The following is a 22,152-nucleotide window of genomic DNA, read 5'->3' on the forward strand; positions in this document are numbered from 1 at the left end:
TTAAGGGGCGCCGGAGCTGCTTAGAAGTCCAACTAATTAGAGTTCAAATCATTTTCGGTAACACTTTACTTGACACCTAGCGTCATAATACGTAATGACACGGCCATAACCATGTCATAACAGCTGACATAACTTGTCATAATATGGTCATAACACTGGCATGACAAATACATTTAGACCTGTTGTCACATATTTTGTGTTACTTTATGGCTGGTTATGAAACCTACATAACAAGGCAAAACATTCCATTACACCATAAACATACTGTTGACAAGTACGCTATGTTACATACAATTTTCAGAAATTGACCATATTAAATTATCATTGTAATTGCGCACCAATCAGATATGCACCTGGCCCATTGATCTGTTGCTGATGACTGAGAAGAATGCATGAGTAGATTGCATGAGCAGGACAAGACACCCTCTTTTTGACTGATGACTGATATAAAGGCATGTACGTGATAGGTCTATCTGGTTCATATGATTATGAATGTCATAATGCTTCTTGACAGTGTCATAAAGTGTATTTTCTACAAGTTATTTAAAATATGATGGGGGAAAAGATGACTAAAGAATTCATTACAACAAAGAACTTAAAGAAACAAACTTTCAAACAAAAGACCATTCTTGGCAGGGAAAAAACTATTGGATAAATGTGGGTTTCATAAACAGCCATAAAATAGTGCAATATGTCACAACAGGTGTAAATTTATGGGCCATGACAGTGTTATGCCCATATGACAGGTTATAACAAGTTATGTCAGCTGTTATGACATATGACATAGTTATGACCATGCCATGACACTGCTGTCAAGTGTTACCAAATGTTCTCCTTCTAGATAGATCTTTATGATGGACATACAGTATAAAACAGCTTGTGTATCCAGCCATTCTACCATTCAGTTGAGACACTGACTACAGTTCACAAAGCACGATCAATGAGTTATCAAGCTAGCTAAATACTGTACACTGCAGCAACCCTTGTTTGAAATGTATAGAAAACAAATCAGTCTGGTCATTCTTGACAGACATTTCGTTAGGGTTGAGATGAGGTGAGAGCCGTTGTATAGAACGCTGCCCACAACAGTCACAGTGTGGATCAAAGCGCCAGATGTAGTCTCCCGCTGCTCCTCCGTCCATGCACAAACACTCATCTGCATTTGTTGTCCTGAAGTCAAAAAGCGAAACGTGGCAGTCACAAAGACAGACTAGACAAATCCACAGGGCGAGGGCGAGAATGAAAGATGGACAGAAAAACAGAGAGAGCGAGAGGGGGAGAAAAAAAAAAGCTGTCTGTTGCTTCCAGTATCCCCCAGACTTACCATCACCCACTACTCACTTCTCTTCCTCCTCTCCCTCATCAGCACTGGGAAGCACAGGAGGTTGGTGGCACCTTAATTGGGGAGGACATGCTCGTGGTAATGGCTGGAGTGGAATTAGTGGAATGGTATCAAATACATCAAACACATGGATTCCATGTGTTCCATGCCATTCCATTTGCTCCTTCAAGCCATTATTATGAGCCGTCCTCCCCTCAGCAGCCTCCACTGCTGGGAAGGTATGAGCAGGCAGCCGTAATGGAAAAGATAAGAGACCAACAGGCCCATCTATAACAGGCTAGATAGTGGTGTATGGGTGCTATTACGCCTGGGCGATGGTGTCATTACGTGCGAGTACGTGATAAATGCACTCGGCTTGTCGTATTTGAGATTCTCTGTGTGCAGTAGGGAACCGGAGGCTATTACGCTTGTGGCTGCGGTGACACCGCGCCGAGTGTGTGTCTGTGTGTCTGTATCTAGTGCTTGTGTTTTGTTGTGTACGTGCGTACGAAGGGAATGTGTGTTTCACGTGTGTGGCAACGTACAACTGTGAGGGTGTGTAAAATAGTTTGATAATAATATCCTTCTGTGTCATGGTGAAATGCTCTGTAGGTGTCTACATACACTGAGTACACAAGGAAACTTGTTATTTCCATGACAGACTGACCAGGTGAAAGCTATGATCCCTTACTGATGTCACTTGTTAAATCCAATTCAAAATCAGTATAGACGAAGAAGGATTTTTAAGCTTTGAGACATGGATTGTGTATGTGTGCCATTCAGAGAGCGAATGGGCAAGACAAAAAAGTGCCTTTGAATGAGGTATGGTAGTAGGTGCCAGGCGCACCTGTTTGTGTCAAGAACTGCAACGCTGCTGGGTTATTCTCGTCTAGCAGTTTCCCGTGTGTATCAAGAATGGTCCACCACCTAAAGGATATCCAGCCAACTTGACACAACTATGGAAAGCATTGGAGTCAACATAGGGCGGGGGGAAGGTGTTCTTAATGTTTGGCATACTCAGTGTATATAGGAAGTGAACGTGTGTTTTTGCTTTGTATGTTGTGTCAGGTTTCTCAAATGCTCCCTTCAAGGTATAGACAGCCACAGCTATAGCAGCAGCCAGCCGCAGAACGACCTGTGGGTCGTCTGGACGTCTGCTCTGCTCCAATCAATACTTGGAGATAGTGTCTGGCCAGGTGTCCTGTTACCCTGTCGTCCCTAAGCCTCCTCTCCCCCTGCTCAATGGGCAGGCAGCCCTTTGTTGTCAGTTGTTCATATCAGCGCTGGCTTATCATAGAACATCATAGGAAATGTGAGAACAGCCACTTACAGGTTGGTGACACTTTTAATTTGTCTCGGGTGATAGGGTTTGTCAAACTATTCCTGGGCCGCCTCATCATCACCGACCGCATTTGCTCACTTAGAGATTGACTTTCCCCCTCTTGTGAAATGTGGCGACGCTACCGCTATCTTGACCTTGATGTTGAATTGCATCATGTTTTGAATTTAATTTATTTTCGAATAGGAAATGTCCTCTAGAACGGAGACTGCATTGTACTGCAATAGAAAGTGGTGCAGTAGATTCCGCATAACAACTAAGAAGGATATGAGAATAGTTTTTAATATAGATGCCCTTTGCAGTATCTGCTCTTCAAATCATCAGGTTAGAAGAATAACTAGCTAAATCTAAATGAAGTGAGATATTTTTAAAGCTATAAGATGATACCATTTAAAACAGGTTTCTGCGGATGTCTAAGGATTCAAATGAACCAATATGGTACTGGGGTACAAATTAACTTTCCTAAATAGGTCTTTCAAACAAAGTGCGCAGGATATTATATTTTCAAGTTATCATCAAGGTGGCATCAAAATAGCTTTTAATGGATTGTGTACTGGAAATAACTTTCTAAATATTATTTTCATGGTTTACTTCTCAATCTGACCCAGGTCTTACATTGAACTACCAAGATAACATGCTATTAATTATTTGGATGGATATTACTTTGAAACAAGGGAAATATGATTAGAAAACAACTGAAGCATAAAAAGCTGAGTCGAACTCAACGCTGCATGCTATAAAATAGCTCCTTCTGAGAGTTGTATTGTTTATTTACACAAATCTGCCCAACAGACTACATTAGCGTCAAAATGTGTCAAAATGTGTAAACATGCAATAAAATGTACATTTCATGACTGCACTCATTTTCCCCCTCTTAAATCTTTCAAATGTGTGGTCTGGCATTCATCCAAATCAAAAGCATGTTTGTGTGAATTGAAACAAGGAGCAAGGACCCCACCCCCTACTTTCACTACAACTTTACATACATACTTTTAAAAGGACCCGTCAAAACATTCCATACAGTGCTACGCTTGGGCGTTAGGGTTCATAAAATCCCCAAATAGCAAGTGATGCCTTGTAAAGCAAAGGTCGACTTTGCAAGTCATGTCTCTTACACCATAACCCTACGATAGTTAAGTTTCAATCGAAACAGACAGTCTCTAACGAGACCTAGGTATAGTTACAGCCAAAATAAAATGAGCTAATGTTCAAATTGTCTTCCAGAGTAGAAACTATAACAATATTATTTATTTTGGGAGTTAAATTACTAATCATGCTGTAAAGAGGCAAAAGTAGCTTCCTTTGTGTTGAAATGCCATGCCAATTAAAGTCTGGAAGTAGCAATAGTGACGACTACCTTCCATTACATTACATCCCTGTGCCATCTAAAATTAGCAATGCTCATAGTCTCTCGCCCGGGTAGAGATCCACTTTAATCTTTGTTATTTTTTTCTTCATTCCAAGGATTGGCGGTGCAGATATCTTTTCTGTGTGCTTAAGCTTCATAGCCATATGTCGCAGCTGCCCTGTCCCTGACATGCACACTTTTAATCAGCGCTCAGTGATGGACCACATTGTGTCCTTTAGGCCTAAAGCTTTGAGTCCTGGACTGATACAGCCATGCTCTGAGCCTGTTGGCTGCCTGCATCCAGTGCTGAGCTTCATCACACACATTCCTGGGTAGCAAAAAGTTAATAACTGTGAGTTACTGTGACCCATAGGAGTCATTTTATTTACATCTTTTAGTGGCTGGCATTACACAAACTGAATATATACAGCAGATAATGAGAGGGAAAGTCCTCTATCCCTCTAGCCCAGGGAACATCAACTAGATTCAGCCACGGTCCAATTTTGTCTTCAGCGGATGGTCGGGGGGCCGGAACATAATTACAAATAATTTGAAGACAGCAAATTGACCGCAAAAAGCCCAAACAGATACACTACATGACCAAAAGTATGTGGACACCTGCTCAAATATCTCATTCCAAAATTCTGGGTATTAATATGGAGTTGGTCTCCCCTTTGCTGCTATAACAGGGAAGGTTTTCCACTAGATGATGGAACATTGCTGCAAAGACTTGCTTCCATTCAGCAAGAGCATTAGTGAGGTCGGGCACTGATGTTGGGCGATTAGGTCTGGCTCGCAGTCGGCGTTCCAATTCATCCCAAAGGTGTTTCGATGGGGTTGAGGTCAGGGCTCTGTAAGGGCCACTCAAGTTCTTCCACAACGATCAACGAACCATTTCTGTATGGACCTTGCTTTGTGCATGGGTGCATTGTCATGCTGAAACAGGAGAGGGCCTTCCCCAAACTGTTTCCACAAAGTTGGAAGCACAGAATCGTCTAGATTGTCATTGTATGCTGTAACTTTAAGATTTCCCTTCACTGGAACTAAGGGGCCTAGACCGTAACATGAATAACAGCCCCAGACCATTATTCCTCCTTCACCAAACTTTACAGTTGGTACTACACATTCGGGCAGGTAGCATTCTCCCGGCATCCGCCAAACCCAGATTCGTCCGTCGGACTGCCAGATGGTGAAGCGTGATTCATCACTCCGGAGAAGGCATTTCCACTGCTCCAGAATCCAATGGCGGTGAGCTTTACACCACTCCAGCTGACGCTTGGCATTGGGCATGGTGATCTTAGGCTTGTGTGCGGCTGCTCAGCCATGGAAACCTATTTCATTAAGCTCCCGACGGACAGTTCTTGTGCTGACGTTGCTTCCAGAGGCAGTTTGGAACTCGGTAGTGAGTGTTGCAGTTGAGGACAGACGATTTTTACACCCTATGTGCTTCAGCACTCGGCGGTCCAATTCTGTGAGCTTGTGTGGCCTATCACTTTGCGACTGAGCCGTGTTGCTACTGGACGTTTCCACTTCACAATAACAGCACTTACAGTTGACCGGGGCAGCTCTAGCAGGGCAGAAATTTGACGAACTGACTTGTTGGAAAGGAGGCATTCTATGACGGTGCCATGTTGAAAGTCTCTTTAGTGAGGCCATTCTACTGTCAATGTTTGACTATGGAGATGACTGTGTGCTCGATTTTATACACGTCATATATAGTGTATAATGTTTGACTAAAACAATAATTTCAAACCTTGCTTACATTTGTATATGATCAAGTTTCTCTCTATTACGCGTGGGAATACTTGGGAACAGATTTCTTAAATTAAAGTCACCTGTAGCTGATTTCCTGATGTTGTTAGTGTAACGGATGTGAAATGGCTAGCTAGTTAGCGGGTACGCGCTAGTAGCGTTTCAATCAGTTACGTCACTTGCTCTGAAACCTAGATGTAGTGTTGCCCCTTGCTCTGCAAGGGCCGCGGCTTTTGTGGAGCGATGGGTAACGACGCTTCGTGGGTGACTGTTGTTGATGTGTGCAGAGGGTCCCTGGTTCGCGCCCGTGTCGGGGCGAGGGGACGGTTTAAAGTTCTACTGTTACATTAGTCTTATGTCCAACAAAAAATTAATACATTTTTCTTTGTAAAAAATAAAGAACTTGCTCTAGCCTCTTAGGCAGCCAAGCCAAGGGAGTATGCAGTCAATTCAATCAGGAAAGGTGAAGTGTGAAAGATGCTTTTCCGGATTAATGTTGACAATATTGACATAATAATGCAGATAGCAGATGAAAGACTTCAACCACACTCATGTTCCACTGTACAACATCAAATCAGAATTCCTACTCAGAATATACAGTACTTTAAGGACAGTGCATTTGCACGAGTGCATGTGCGTGCATTTATGTGCGCCCACCAATTATGTAGATTTTAAAAGCATTCTAGGTTCACCTCAATGCTCTGCACTGAAAAAGTACAGACAAGGGGCAATGTCAAGATGACAAGTGCAAACAGCCAAAAGCTAAAAAAGGAATTCCTATTAAAACTAAAGTATCCATTTTGGATGACAGCCAACTGTCCAAGTAAATCAATTTTAATTTGTTCAAGAGTTATCTGAAGGGTGAAAGTGATGTAATTTTAATAAGGAAATATGAACTTTAAGATGATTAAATTAATTTAGATTTTTCCTTCACAGTTTACATTATTCAATAGCTGAACACATTTGCATACATGCAGTTACATTCCAATAAAACTCAGAAATGTCTTAAGTCAAATGGCAAAAACAAGCAAGTCCCATTAACTTACAGGCAAACCTGCATTAATTAATCTACTGAATTTTCTTTAATTAGTTTATCGTAAAACATTGCAAAGGCTTTAGGACTTTCTAAATCTGCAACAAAACCAGAACTGTTAGAACCAACAAGCATCATATAGTCCGTCACCTTCTGAAATGAGAACACTTTCAGTATTTATTTAGACCTCAAACCAAGAGGCTGGCAAAGAATCGCCCTGGGAGGTGGTTTAGTGGGGTATAGCAAAACACAATCAGGAAACCTGAATCTCCTACCTGACTGATGTCTTCATCCAGACCGGACGGTTGGGAGAGGAGAGGAGGAGAGAGAGTAGGACAGAGGGCAGTGGAGGTCAGATGGGCCATACATAACCAGCCTTGCTGTTGCCATTGTAGAACTCATTCTGTGGTTTTAGAGGCATTTCTCTTCCACTTTGGTGAGAGGATTTATTTACATGTCTCTGCCTGCAGCTTTCATTTGGCTAGATTTCATGGAGTGAGAGAGTCCTAGCGTTTGGGGGAGTAAGGTCTGCAGATAGTATGTGCTGACAGTAGAGCTGTTATCACAGAGGGAGTGCTGCTTGTCTCCTCACAGCTTAAGTACTTAATTAAGGGTGTGTGTGTGTGTGTGTGTGTGTGTGTGTGTGTGTGTGTGTGTGAGAGAGAGAGAGAGGGAGAGGTTTGGATCGAAACCTACAGCCTGGAGTGTCTGAGAGCACACCTCATAAAAAATTCCATGCTGTGTGAAGTTCATATTTTTTCAGAGGAACGTTAACCGGATGAAGAAGTTGCATCATTAATTTGTCCCCTTTAACGTTCCATGCTACTTCGAACTCAGCAAAGTACAAAAGCAGAGCATGTCCGTAACTACATATGAGGACACCGAGGGTCAGACCTCAATCATTTTTTGTAATTTGTAATTAAATAAAATACAAATATATATTTTGTACACAATAAAGAAAATAAATTACAGGTCAACATCTAAATATTGCTCCTAGCATTCATCAACGCTCAGGATGCTTAAATTCTTTATTTGACCACTCTAATCACACCTGCCTTTGCGAACAAGTGGAATTATGAACAGTGGTTTGTTCGTTATGATCACCTGCATCCCCCTGATTTGCCTCCCGGATTTGCCTTTTTAACAACACATTCACCACTCTCTCAAACGGCTAACTCCAACCTCTCGCAGCACAGGCCGAGGGCCTGAGTTATTTTACTTATTCCACATTTTGTTGTGTTACAGCCCAAATTCAAAATGTATGATTACTATATATATATATATTTTTTTTTATACACACAATAACCCATAATGAAAAAGTTGAAAAAAATTTGGGGGGACATTTTAGCAAATTTATTGAAAATGAAAAATAAAAATATCTAATTTTAAACAGGATGCATGTTTTAGAAAATGTGTATTCTGCACAGGCTTCCTTCGTTTCACTCTGTCAATTAGGTTAGTATTGTGGAGTAACTATAATGTTGTTGATCCATCCTCAGTTTTCTCCGATCACAGCCATTAAACTCTGTAACTGATTTAAAGTCACCATTGACCCCATGGTGAAATCCCTGAGCTGTTTCCTTCCTCTCCGGCAACTGAGTTAGGAAGGACGCCTGTATCTTTGTAGTGACTGGGTGTGTTGATATACCATCCAAAGTGTAATTAATAACTTCACCATGCTTAAAAGGATATTCAATGTCTGATTTGTGTATTTTTACCCATCTACTAATAGGTGGCATTCGTTCGAAAGGGTTCAAGTCCAGGCTTTGGCTTGGCCACTTTAGGACATTCGGAGACTTGTCCTGAAGCCAATCCCGCATTGACTTGACTGTGTGCTTAGGGTCATTGTCCTGTTGGAAGGTGAACCTTCGCCCCAGTCTGAGGCCCTGAGCACTCTGGAGCAGGTTTTCATCAGGGATCTCTGTACTTTGCTCTGTTCATCTTTACCTCGATCCTGACTAGTCTCCCAGTTCCTACCTCTGAAAAACATCCCCACAGCATGATGCTGCCACCACCATGCTTCACTGTAGGCATGGTGCCAGGCTTCCTCCAGATGTGACGCTTGGCATTCAGTCCAAAAAGTTGGTTTCACCAGACCAGAGAATCTTGTTTCTCATGGTCCGAAAGTCCTTTAGGTGCCTGTTGGCAAACTACAAGCGGGCTGTTGTGCCTTATACTGAGGAGTGACTTCTGTCTGGCCACTCTGCCATAAAGGCCTGATTGGTGGAGTGCTGAAGAGATGGTTGTCCTTCTGAAAGGTTCTGCCATCTCGACAGAGGAACTCTGGAGCTTTGTCAGAGTGACCAGCGGGTCCTTGGTCACCTCCCTAACCCAAGGCCCTTCTCCCCCGAATGCTCAGTTTGGCCCGGGCGGCCAGCTCTAGGAAGAGTCTTGGAGGTTCCAAACTTCTTCCATTTCAGAATGATGGAGGCCACTGTGTTCTTGGGGACCTTCAATGCTGCAGACATTTTTTTCCTACCCTTCCCCAGATCTGTGCCTCAACACAATCCTGTCTCTGTTTTTGCTCTGACATGCAATGTCAACTGCGGGACCTTACATACACAGCTGTGTGCCTTTCCAAATCTTGTCCAATCAATTGAAATTACCACAGGTGGACTCCAATCAAGTTGTAGAAACATCTCAAGGATGATCAATGGAAACAGGAAGCACCTAAGCTCAATTTCGAATCTCATAGCAAAGGGTCTGAATACTCATGTAAATAAGGTATTTCAGTTTTTACGCTATGTTTGCTTTGTCATTATGGTGTATTGTGTATAGATTGATAATCATTTGTATTTATTAATGTATTTAGAATAAGGCTGTAACGTAACAAAATGTGGAAAAAGGGAAGGGGTCTGAATACTTTCTGAATGCACTGTAATTGTATGTTTGGGGTACAGAGAGGAGGCAGTCATTCAAAAATCATGTTAAAACAATATATTTGCACACAGAGTGAGTCCATCCATGCAACTTATGTGACTTGTTAAGCACATTTTTCCTCCTGAACATGGAGTATTTAGGCTTTGTTAGGAGGTGAATACCCTCCTAACAAAGGGGCTGAATACTTATTGACTCAAGACTATCAGCTTTTCATTTTTATTTATAAAAATTGAAAAAAACATACTGAGCAAAAATATTTCAAACCCAACCTGTAACAATTTCAAAGATTTGAATGAGTTACAGTTCATATAAAGATATCAGTCAATTTAAATAAATAAATAAATTAGGCCCTAATCTATCTTGACTGGGAACACAGATATCCATCTGTTGGTCACAGGTAGCTTAAAAAAAAGGTATGGGCGTGGATCAGAAGCCAGTCAATATCTGGTGTGACCACCATTTGCTTCATGCAGCGCAATACATTTCCTTCTCATAGAGTTGATCAGGATGTTGATTGTGGCCTGTGGAATGTTGTCCCACTCCTCTTTAATGGCTGTGCGAAGTTTCCAGATATTGGCGGGAACTGGAACACGCTGTAGTACACGTCGATCCAGAGCATTCCAAACACGCTCAATATGTGACATGTCTGGTAAGTATGCAGGCCATGGAAGAACCGGGACATTTTCAGCTACCAGGAATTGTGTACAGATCCTTGCAACATGGGGCCATGGAGACGGCTTATGGTAAAGAAATTAACATAAAATTATTTTGCAAGAGCTCTGGTGGACATTCCTGCATTCAGCATGCCAATTGCACGCTCCCTCAAAATTCAGACATCTGTAGCATTGTGTTGTGTATCAAAACTGCACATTTTAGAGTGACCTTTTATTGTCCCCAGCACAAGGTGCACCTCTGTAATGATCATGCTATTTAATCAGCTTCTTGATATGCCACACCTGTCAGGTGGCTGGATTATCTTGACAAAGGAGGAATGCTTACTAACAGAGATGTAAACAAATGTGTTCCCAAAATTTGAGAGAAATAAGCTTTTTGTGCGTATGGAACATTTCGGGGACCTTTCATTTCAGCTCATGAAATATGGGACCAACACTTTACATGTTGCATTTATATTTTTTATTCAGTGTATTTACACTTTGACATTATGGGGTATTGTGTGTAAGCCAGTGACAAAAAATGAAAATATAATCAATTTTAAAGGTTGTAACACAACAAAATGTGGGAGGGGTGTGAATACTTTCTGAAGGCACTTCAGTCAGGTGGCTAGCTGCCAGCAGACACTTTTATTTAAGTAACGTTGAAGGGTCTCTGGTCTGGCTAGTATTACTTAGCCAGCTAGAAGGATGAAGTAAGAAGCTAACAATAAATGGAGCCTACCTCAGCAGGATAAAAAAAATAGGCTACTAAGTTCTCATAATAACTTTTCTTTACAGAGAGTAGGCTACTGAGACAGACAGTGAGGTGGCGCTCAGTGGTGAGGCTGAGGCAGGCTGCAATGCTTGCAGGAGGAAGCAGAGGAGACAGACAGAACGGAAGCAAGCAAAGAGAGAGGTCATTACAGTGGTTCCGAAACTTGGGGTCAGGGCCCCATGTGGGGTGCCCTGAGAAAATCTGTACTAATCTTATCAAACAAGTTAGGAACACAAACAAGAGGACATGTTTCAATATGAACATATCTACATGGCCTATCTTCCCTATATTAAAATGCAATCAAAATGCAAACAATACAGTTAATAAAGTTTTCGCTTCGTCGCTATTTAATTCCTTGAGAGGAAGAACACACAGAGGAGATATTGTGAACGCTTTCTCCAGCCTAGCTCGTTTCTTTCTCACTCATCTCCACTGTGTTGCCTCCCATGGTCTCTAAGGACCAGCCGAGGTTGGGGGGCATTAGCATTCCCACACAGAAGATCCCACAGATGCTCAGGGGAAAGTCCCACAGGATGCAAGGATCTGTGGATCAATATCCGGAGCTTAACGCAGTGTGTTCACAGAATATTAAGTCATCGTGGGAAAGTTATCCCATCACGCTCCAGGTGAAAAGAGCCAAAGCCCACAATTATCCTAAGCCAGTCACCCACCCACCACGCTACGGTTTGAGATGATCAAATGCAAATCGTATCAATGAACAGAGGAAAAACTACTTTCAGGTAGGAGTCTGTCGATTTACAAAATGCGAGAGCTACATCTGTAAGCAAAACATTGCTGCATAAATCAAAAGTAAGCAACATGCATCAACCTGCGTTGAAACGCAGGAACTGGATTTATTTGAATAGTGTCCACAGGGACTTCGGGCATTCAGACACAAACTCATTGCTCAAACGTCAACAACGGCAACTGTGTAAACAGAACATTTCGTTGTTGACATCCTGACATGTACAGTGCCTATATTCCTATATTGCTGTAAACCCCAGAGTCTCCTAGGCTTGGCATTAGTCTGACTCTTGTCTCTGTCAAATCCTTCCTTGTCCCTCGCTTCTTTTCAAGGGGAGCGGAGTGGAAAGCCTGTGACATGTTACGCGTGCATCCACTGCACACATCATTGATAGTAATGGGGAGGTAAAGTAGGCAGGGAGGGGTGTGTGTGAGAAAGTGTGGATGCAGGGGGGTTAGCAAGTGAGGATTACACAAGCGGAGCATGTGTGCCGCTCCGCGAGATCAATTCATGTCACCATGGCAAATGGCGTGACACCAGTCCCCTCCCAGTCACCATCTGCCTTGTCCCCAAGCCAATTTGTCACAGCACAGTCATGTGTGGCGATGCCCTCCTTCAACATTGAGGAAGATGGCTGTGGGGAAAAGGAAGGAAGGAAGGAAGGAAGGAAGGAAGGAAGGAAGGAAGGAAGGAAGGAAGGAAGGAAGGAAGGAAGGAGAAAATAGCATTGGCAGAGGGTTTAAGCTTGAGCCCTGGAAACCAAGTGTGAACGGCGGCAGGAGTTCAGAACGGTTGGCAAAGGCAAACTGGCTAAGGAACTTTTGGGAAGTTATTGAGATACTACTGGTTTGGACTGGTGTCAGAAATTAGTTTGCACCCAACTGAATTAGAATTACCTAATTGAGGTGAACACCCTCCAGCATTTTCACTCTAACGTGACACACAGTTGCGAGGAGCCATCTGTCTAAACAAACGTGGAACTCATCTCTAAGAATCATGATTTTGCTCATCCACCTAACACTAGTTCATAATTCTACACTCTCTGAACCTATGATGCACTGGCTACTACAGCAAACCATGCTCGATCAGCTGAGCCAACTAGTGCTACCCTGTTTGAATGGCCATTAGAGTAGGTAGTTTGCCAGCTTGCTGATGAAGTTGTACGGCACCAAAGTTATGGGACTGTTCTAAGAAATCTGCATGCGTCTGACAGCTGGCACTGTGGCTCGCTACTTTGTAACATTTGGCCAACGCCATAACACCGCAGAGAGCAGTCAGCTGTGCTGCAAAACTCGGCGCACTTGTCACGGCAGAACAGAAACTGCCTTATCATGAAAACTCACTAGTGCTATTGGCTAGAATTTCACTACACTAGCTAGCGTGAGTATCCAGCATTGAGTGTGTGAACTTGCTAAGATCTCTTTAATTTCATATGGATTGATTTGAGACTGGAAAGATGGTGCCGGCAGACATGGCAGCTCTGCTTCTAGCTCCTAAGCAACTTTGCAGTATTTTTTTTTTTGTGTGTATTTCTTATATTATTTTAATATATGACACCCTAGACCCACTTCAGTTTGCTAACCGCCCCAATAGATCCACAGATGATGCAATCGCCATTGCACTGCACACTGCCCTATCCCATATGGACAAGAGGAATACCTATATAAGAATGCTGTTCATTAGGGCCTCCCGGGTGGCGCAGTGGTCTAGGGCACTGCATCGCAGTGCTAACTGCGCCACCAGAGTCTCTGGGTTCGCGCCCAGGCTCTGTCGCAGCCGGCCGCGACCGGGAGGTCCGTGGGGCGACGCACAATTGGCATAGCGTCGTCCGGGGTAAGGAGGGTTTGGCCGGTAGGGATATCCTTGTCTCATCGCGCTCCAGCGACTCCTGTGGCGGGCCGGGCACAGTGCGCGCCAACCAAGGGGGGCCAGGTACACGGTGTTTCCTCCGACACATTGGTGCATCTGGCTTCCGGGTTGGAGGCGCGCTGTGTTAAGAAGCAGTTCGGCTGGTTGGGTTGTGCTTCGGAGGACGCATGGCTTTCGACCTTCGCTACAACTCCCGTACGGGCACGGGAGAGACGATGAGACAAGGTAGTAATTACTAGCCATTGGATACCACGAAAATTGGGGAGAAAATGGGATAAAAAAAAAGAAAAAAAAAAGAAAAAAGAATGCTGTTCATTGACTACAGCTCAGCCAACACCATAGTACCCTCCAAGCTCATCATCAAGCTCGGGGCCCTGGGTCTGAATCCCGCCCTGTGCAACTGGGTCCTGGACTTCCTAATGGGCCACCCCCGGGTGGTGAAGGTAGGAAACAACACCTCCACTTCACTGATCCTCAACACAAGGGCCCTACAAGGGTTCGTGCTCGGCCCCTTCCTGTAGTCCATGTTCACCCATGACTGCGTGGCCACACACGCCTCCAACTCAAACATCAAGTTTGCAGACGACACAATCATAGTAGGCCTGATTACCAACAACGACGAGACAGCCTACAGGGAGGAAGTGAGGGCCCTGGCGGAGCGGTACCATGAAAATAACATCTCCCTCAACGTCAACAAAATGAAGGAGCTGATCGTGGACTTCAGGAAAAAGCAGAGGGAGCATGCCCATATCCACATCGACGGGATCGCAGTGGAGAAGGTGGAAAACTTCAAGTTCCTCGTCGATCTGAAATGGTCCACCCACACAGACAGTGTGGTAAAGGCGCAACAGCGCCACTTCAACCTTTGGCTTGGCCCCTATGACCCTCACAAACTTTCACAGATGCAGAATTGAGAGCATTCTGTCGGGCTGTATCACCGCCTGGTACAAAAACTGCTCCGCTCGCAACCGCAGAGCTCTATATACATAGACATGGAATCACTATTTTAGTCAATGCCACTCCGACATTGCTCGTCCTAATATTTATATATTTCTTAATTTCATTATTTTACTTTTAGATGTGTGTATTGTTGTTAATTATTACAGTACATATTTCTGCACTGTTGGAGCTAGTAACACAATCATTTCGCTATACTCGCAATAACATCTGCTAAATGTGTATGTGACCAATAACATTTGATTTGATTTCAGACAGCAAGCAGGTCACTAGTTACCTAGCAAATCTTTGTGCACATTTAGATTTTCATACTGATTCTACAACCACAAAACACCTTAGCTCAATGTAGAATTAAGTAGTGAAGACTGTCTCATGAATACCCCCCCCCCCCCATCAATATCAGCTACAGGTTTATAGTTTTTGGTAAGATTAACTGAATCTTGAGGATGAAAGACAGTTCAGTTTTGTGGATGAAATTAGTGTTTTCTAGTGAAGACCCTCCAGTGGCAATGGAAACGGTTGGATGAATGTCTTATATGAGCTGTTATAGAGTAGTGAGGTTTGGGACAGGGCAATAAACTGGTGCCAACCAAGGCATTAAAAGAGTGTACACTACAAATCAGAGCTTATTTCTTACCATCTTTCACTAGAAAAAGCAGTGAAACAACCTTTGCAGCGATGCATGGAAGATCTGAATAGAATTTTACACACTGTGCCAGTGTGTGAGGCCAGTGGGACAGGGACTGTGCTGTATTGTGAAGTGAGTGGGTGTCAAGGTATGAAAGCAATGCGAGACAGTCATCTCATATACATACACACACACAGTTTGCTCTGACAATTCCTCCATTCAGTGCTCCGTCTGATCACATTTCATGCCTATGCTCCCACTGACTGGTGTTCCTTCCCATTTTACCGTTTGTGGCAGCCATAATGAAAAGCAGAAAATGTCCAACCATAGAGCCAGCTGTAGACACCCAACTACTCTGCCAGTGACCAACTGAGCACAACACCTATATCCTCTTTCTACATGGCCTGCACACCAAACCCTAATGCATTGTTTGCCTGCTAACATATTTGACAACAATGCAAGTGGCTGGCTTGCACTCAGTTTGATTGATGCACAACGATACACAATGGCCCGTGGTGTTTTCATACATAGCCGGCCAAAAGAGGGCTATCAGTACAAAGCCAATGCACATAAAGGGGTATGAAAGCAGAGGTGTCCAATGTGAACCCTCATCCCGTCAAAAGGTTGAAAATACGGGCAACAGGGAGTGAAAAGGATGACAGAGACAGAATAGCAGCTGTGTTGTTGTTATATAAAGCATTGAGGGCGGTTGTCCATCAAAGCCGGGCCTGTACATGTAAGGCTTCAATGAAAGTCCTCAAGGGTTCATTTCCACGGCGGACAACAATCACTTCATGATGTGATGGCTTACGTAATCAGATACGGGTGTTATCCGGAAGGCCATTGAAACATCTACTATAGGCATCATAGCACACCACTCTGTGACCCTTGAGTTATAGAACACCCATTAGATACGAGTCAGCATTTATTACACCCAGCATGTTTGACGTCATACTCCATCTCAACCCATGGGTTAGACTACTTGGATCCTGTTTTCAAGCCAAGTTTCTATGTCTGAAATGTAGACATGAAGAGGGAAGATTAATGATGACAGTACTCACTTTCTGTATCAGTACAGATGGATTACACCGCCAAATGGCCCAGTCGATCTTTGGTTCCTCCCAACAGATGTGAAGAATTCAGAGGGTCCGATCCAATAAGTACGGAGGGGGAGGGGTTGTGCAGTTGGGGGAGGGTCAGGGGGTTGAACCCCCCCTCAGATTTTTTCACAATTCGTTTTGCAATCCTCAGCAAACTTCCTGTGAGAGAAAAAAACAAGAGACAAACAACATGAGCGGTGCACTGCAGCAGTGATGGCCCAGTATGTAAAACAACAGGAGGGACATTCTCAAAGCACAGCTGCGCTGCAAACACACAGGCTAATAACCTCTGCCTTTTCAACGCACAGCCTCGGCAGGATACTGCAACGGGCCACTGACCCATGACTGAGGAAGACGTGCGGGGAGGGGGGGGGGCAAACATCCTCTTAGCATAATCTCCTCAGTCGCTTTACTGTCATAACATAGCAGCATAACACAAGCAGATGAGCTCTAAATAGAACCAGATGCATGGGGCTCCACAAGGGTAGAGGCGGTGAGGCGACAGAGACGCTGTGGCGCTACAGTATAGTGAGAACTTATCTCTATACTTATCCCTTTCTTAACTTCTTATGGCTGCAGGGGCAGTATTGAGTAGCTTGGATGAAAGGTGCACAGAGGTGCCCATAGTAAACTGCCTGTTCCTCAGTGCATATAATGCATATTATTATTTGTATTGGATAGAAAACACTGAAGTTTCTCAAACTGTTTGAATTATGTCTGTGAATATAACAGAACTCATATGGCAGGCAAAAACCTGAGAAGTTCCACTTCCTGTTTGAATTTTTTCTGAGGTGGCAGATTTTCAACCAAACTCTCATTGAAATTACAGCGAGATATTGATGTGTTTTCACTTCCTACGGCTTCCACTAGATGTCAACAGTCAATAGAACTTTGTCTGATGACTCTAATGTGAAGGGGGGCCGAAGGAGACAGGAATTAGTCACCACTGCCACGAGCTGACCATGCTTTCACATGCGCGTTCACATGAAGACCTCCGTTCCACCGCTCATCTGAAGTCAATCTAATTCTCCGGTTGGAACGTTATTCAACATTCGAAAGATTGATTCAGTACATCGTTTGACATGTTTCTACTGACTGTTACGGAACTTTTGGACATTTCGTCACGTTATAGTGGACGCGCTTTGTGACTTTGGAATTGTTTACCAAACGCGCTAACCAAAGTAGCTAATTGGACATAAATAACGGACATTATCGAACAAATCAAACATTAATTGTGGACCTGGGATTCCTAGGACTGCATTCTGATGAAGTTCAAAGGTAAGGAAACATTTATCATGTATTTTCTGGTTTCTGTTGACCCCAACATGGCGGCTAATTTGGCTATTGTTCTGAGCTCCGTCTCAGATTATTGCATGATTTGAGTTGAGTTTATTTTATTTTTACAGGGACAGTGCACATTAATCAACGTTTCAGTAAAAGTGCCGGTTTTAGCCAGCCGGCTAATTTTCAACCGCAGTCCCTGGGCAGGTTATTAAAAACAATTACAATATAGACAATAGCAACATAGAACAAGCAAGACATAGCAACATAGGACAAGCAAGACGTAGCACACAGACAGAGCAACATAGAACAAAAAGCAGCAAGACAAAATTCATAAAAGCAACAAAGTGTTTCCACACCTCACAAGTTACAGACAACAAACATGGAAAGCGGCAACACACAGCTAGGGACCATGTTCACAAATCTGATTAACCTTTAGCATGCCTTCAAGCATTTTGTGAAAGTGTGATATGTGGTGCCGTTATGTGTGTCTGATGGCAGTGTATTCCAGACATGGGAAGCTCTCACAGAAAAAGCGGATTTACTAAAGGTGCTTTTCCTTAGGGGAACTATACAGTCACCTCTCATGGCAGACCTTGTGAATCTGCTGCCATATGTTTGGGTTTTCTGTTTAAAAAAAATACTGAGTGGAGGGGGAGCCAAGCTATTTAGAATCTTGAATACAAGACATGCATCGGTGTATTGCACAAGATTTTCCCAACTCAGGAGCTCATGCTTTCTGAGGATGAGACAGTGATGATGGCTATTGGGCTTCCTATCAAGCACTTTGAGAGCATGTTTGTAGACAGACTGAATAGGTCTTACTGTTGTACAGCAAGCTTGGGCCCAACTAGTCAAGCAGTATGTTAAGTGGGGGAGTATCATAGATTTGAAGTACAGTTTTGCTACCTCTGTAGTCAAACAATTTCGTTATAAATCGGAAATTAGCTAGGTTGAATTTGGTTATTTGAATTACCTTTTTCACATGCTTTTTAAAAGAGAGGTTGGAGTCAAGTATGATGCCAAGGTACTTAAAATCAGATACCACCTGGAGCTTCTCCCCTGACACATAGACATCTGGCTCAGTAGAATCTGTTGCCCTCTTTGTGAAGAACATGCAAACAGTTTTTTTCACATTGAGATGCAAACACGAGTCACTGAGCCACTTTGTACCCTGGACCATTACAGTAGTGAGTTCTTGTGCAGCTTGTTGTTTGCTCTTTGCATGCACATATATCACTGTATCATCTGCATACATTTGAACTTCAGACCCAGTACAGACAGAAGGCAGATCATTAATGTACAGGCTGAACAGGAGGGGCCCCAGTATTGACCCTTGGGGCACGCCCACATCATAGCTAAGAGTGGGCGACAGCTCATTGCTCACTCTGACGCACTGAGTTCTGCCTTCAAGATATGATTTCATCCATCTCAAGGCATCTAGGGAAAAGTTGAACTTGGACAATTTTGTGATGAGAATCTCATGGTTAACAGTATCAGTATCAGTATTTGCTTTTTCCATAAAGTTTTTTTGAAATCTGACACAGCGGTTGCATTAAGGAGAGGTATATCTATAATTCCATGTGTATAACTTGTATTATCATCTACATTTATGATGAGTATTTCTGTTGAAACGATGTGGCTATGCAAAATCACTTGTTTTGGAACTAGTGAATATAACGCGCCAATGTAAACTCTGATTTTTTGTTATAAATATGAACTTTATCAAACAAAACATGCATGTATTGTATAACATGAAGTCCTATGAGTGTCATCTGATAAAGATAATCAAAGGTTAGTGATTCATTTTATCTCTATTTCTGCTTTTTCTGACTGCTATATTTCGCTGGAAAAATGGCTGTGCTTATTGTGGTTTGGTGGTGGCCTAACATAATCGTTTGTAGTGCTTCGCTGAAAAGCATATTTGAAATCGGACACTTTGTTGGGATTAACAACAAGATTACCTTTAAAATTATATTATTATAAAATTATATAAGACACATGTGGGAATTTTAATTATGAGATTTCTGTTGTTTGAATTTGGCGCCCTGCACTTTCACTGGCTGTTGTCATATCGATCCCAGTAGCGGGATGCAGCCGTAAGAAGTTAAATAGCCAGTTTCCCCATAGTCCCAAATTATTTAGATTATTCAAACAGCCTACAATGGATGTGTAATATAGACACTAATGGAAAAAAGAGCTGTCAATCACCGAAGGTTGTTTGCTACATTCAGTAGTAACGCTAACAGCCTAATGGTTCTTCATAAAAAGTTGCTGCTAACAACTCTGTTACAAATGGTTATTCCAGTGAAGCTTGTTTAAGAGCTTCAGAGCCTCATCGGTTCGGAACTATCTGGGGGTTTGAATTATAACCGGCCTTGTCAGCTAACTGTATCGTCATGGTTTTACCATCTCTCCTAAAGAAACCCCCTTGCAGTGATGAGAACCCGTGACAGATGAACTTCCCTTCAATCCATTCCAGACTAATGGCATATGGTCGATGCGTCTTGCGCACATTGCTAACGACCAGCACTGACTAATGGCTTGTGGTCGATGCGTCTTGCGCCCGCAAATACACCCCCCCCCCCCCCCGCCGCACATCCATTCATGCGCACAGGGTCACACACAAATGGCTGCGGATTGCAGGTCATGACCCTGGAGCTCTCCCTTACATCCTGTGATTACTAAAGTATGTCCACTCACTAAACTGACTCACACAGCACAGCAGATGAAGGACATCAGTCTCTCTGACCCCCCTGGATATTAACCCAGCTGACTGCAGCTGCTATAGACTGCAGAGTGACTCAGGAGCCTAACCAACAGTGGTCTAATGCACCCATGAATAAGGCTATAAACCCAGAACCACCCCAGCATTCTCCACATTAACTAGGCTAGCGTGGGTTCCTTGGCATAACGACCCACAGTGACTAAACCTATGTGGTGAAGAGGGGGACGCGACCCTTCACTCACACAGTGTGGGTCGGTAAAGGGATGCGTTTTGGTCTACATGGCAAAGGTTCCCAATCATGGGAAACAGAAGTTTGCTGTATAGGACTGATGTCAGTGCAAAAGACTTGTTTAAGATCACCAGGTTCAACTACAAATACCCTCTACCACTCATTTCCCTTTTCACATACTTAAGACCACAGTGGTCACATTTGGCACAGAGCAGCCATTTTGGAGTCACACTAAACCGTTGCAGAGGCCCTGTCAACATGTGTTGAAAGACGACAACAACAAGCATCCTAGATAGCTAATTTAGCAGCCTCTGGCACATAGGATAGCTCAAATTAAGGTCAGCTGATTTCGTTGGCACACAATGTGTCTTTTTAGAGTAGAGGCTAAGAGGAGGCATGAGCAAGGGGTTTTGTTGTTTTTGCTTGCTTGTTTTCCCCAGCCCAACATTGAATGACTTGCGGTATTGATTTCACAAAATTAAAAAAAAACTTCTAGACGGGGTCTTTACTTTTTTCTTCTTCTTAAAACAAACATTACCATGCCCTGGAACTGAAGTTGAGAGAATTGGTTTTGGTGCACACATAAGTATGGAGAATATAAAGCATTGATCACGTTTTAACTGTTCAGATTTTGTCCAATAATTTATCATCTTATTTGCTTGAATTGGCCGCACTGCGGCTCACTTTCACCTGCCTTAGAGACAGCTTGTTCAACTTGGTGTCATATAAAAAAAATGCACCCGACATTACAAATGTTTTCATATGACCCTCCCCTTGTACTGTAACAAAAAATGTGCACACCCTTCCCCTAACTGTAGCGACCCTGTGTTTATTAACGTGGATATAGACTTTGCCACATCAGCATGCTTTTGTGACTCAGTCGATGCCAAGCAGGGCTAAGGGCCAGAAGGTTAAGCGTTCGCCGACCACAACGTACAAGCTACTCTCCCTGCCTTTCTCATTACACCTACACTACGATCATAGCTGGCTGAAGATAATGATCAGCTAGGTGGAAATCAGACTTTCAACATTTTGATGCTATATTTATAATCATTTATATTTTATATGAAACAAATTTTCCACCAACAGGTTTCTGTGCCAACGCATCACAACCAATAAGCAAAGCATACCGACTTTTGCCGCTTCAATGTCATGGTTTGCGATTTCAACACCACCATCTGCACAGTTTGGAGGCTGGAATTATATTTTGGACAAACGTGCACAGGTAGCCTACAAGAGATTTTTGAAGTAGTCTAATCAGATTAAAACATCGTGACTAGAGCTGTGATGATACCAGTATCGCAATATTTTTCCCATGGCAAAAATGAAAACATGAAGCAGCCCAAACTCTTTGGTCCTTTAAAATCCTGCTGTATGTAAAATATTGTGTGCTATAGATTGGAAAATAAATAAATGTGACTCTGGATGACAACATGATGATCCCACTGGGGACAGATGTCAGTTCAAAATGTAGTTTTGATTTACATTTGGTTGAGTTAACTAACTTGAATTCA

General features: G+C 43.0%; 1 protein-coding gene across 4 annotated transcripts in view; it reads right to left on the bottom strand.

Moving 5' to 3' along the window:
- LOC129837937 (semaphorin-6D-like) overlaps nucleotides 1-22,152 on the bottom strand; it is a 149,622-nt gene that overhangs the window by 61,526 nt on the left and 65,944 nt on the right. For all 4 annotated transcript variants that reach the window (XM_055904522.1, XM_055904524.1, XM_055904523.1 and 1 more), the window contains one exon: nucleotides 16,362-16,559. The gene's annotated coding sequence lies outside the window, so the exon portion shown is untranslated. The remainder of the gene's footprint in view (nucleotides 1-16,361; nucleotides 16,560-22,152) is intronic.

The sequence above is a fragment of the Salvelinus fontinalis genome, chromosome 38, assembly GCF_029448725.1.
Source record: "Salvelinus fontinalis isolate EN_2023a chromosome 38, ASM2944872v1, whole genome shotgun sequence".
NCBI classification, from domain to species: Eukaryota; Metazoa; Chordata; class Actinopteri; order Salmoniformes; family Salmonidae; genus Salvelinus; species Salvelinus fontinalis.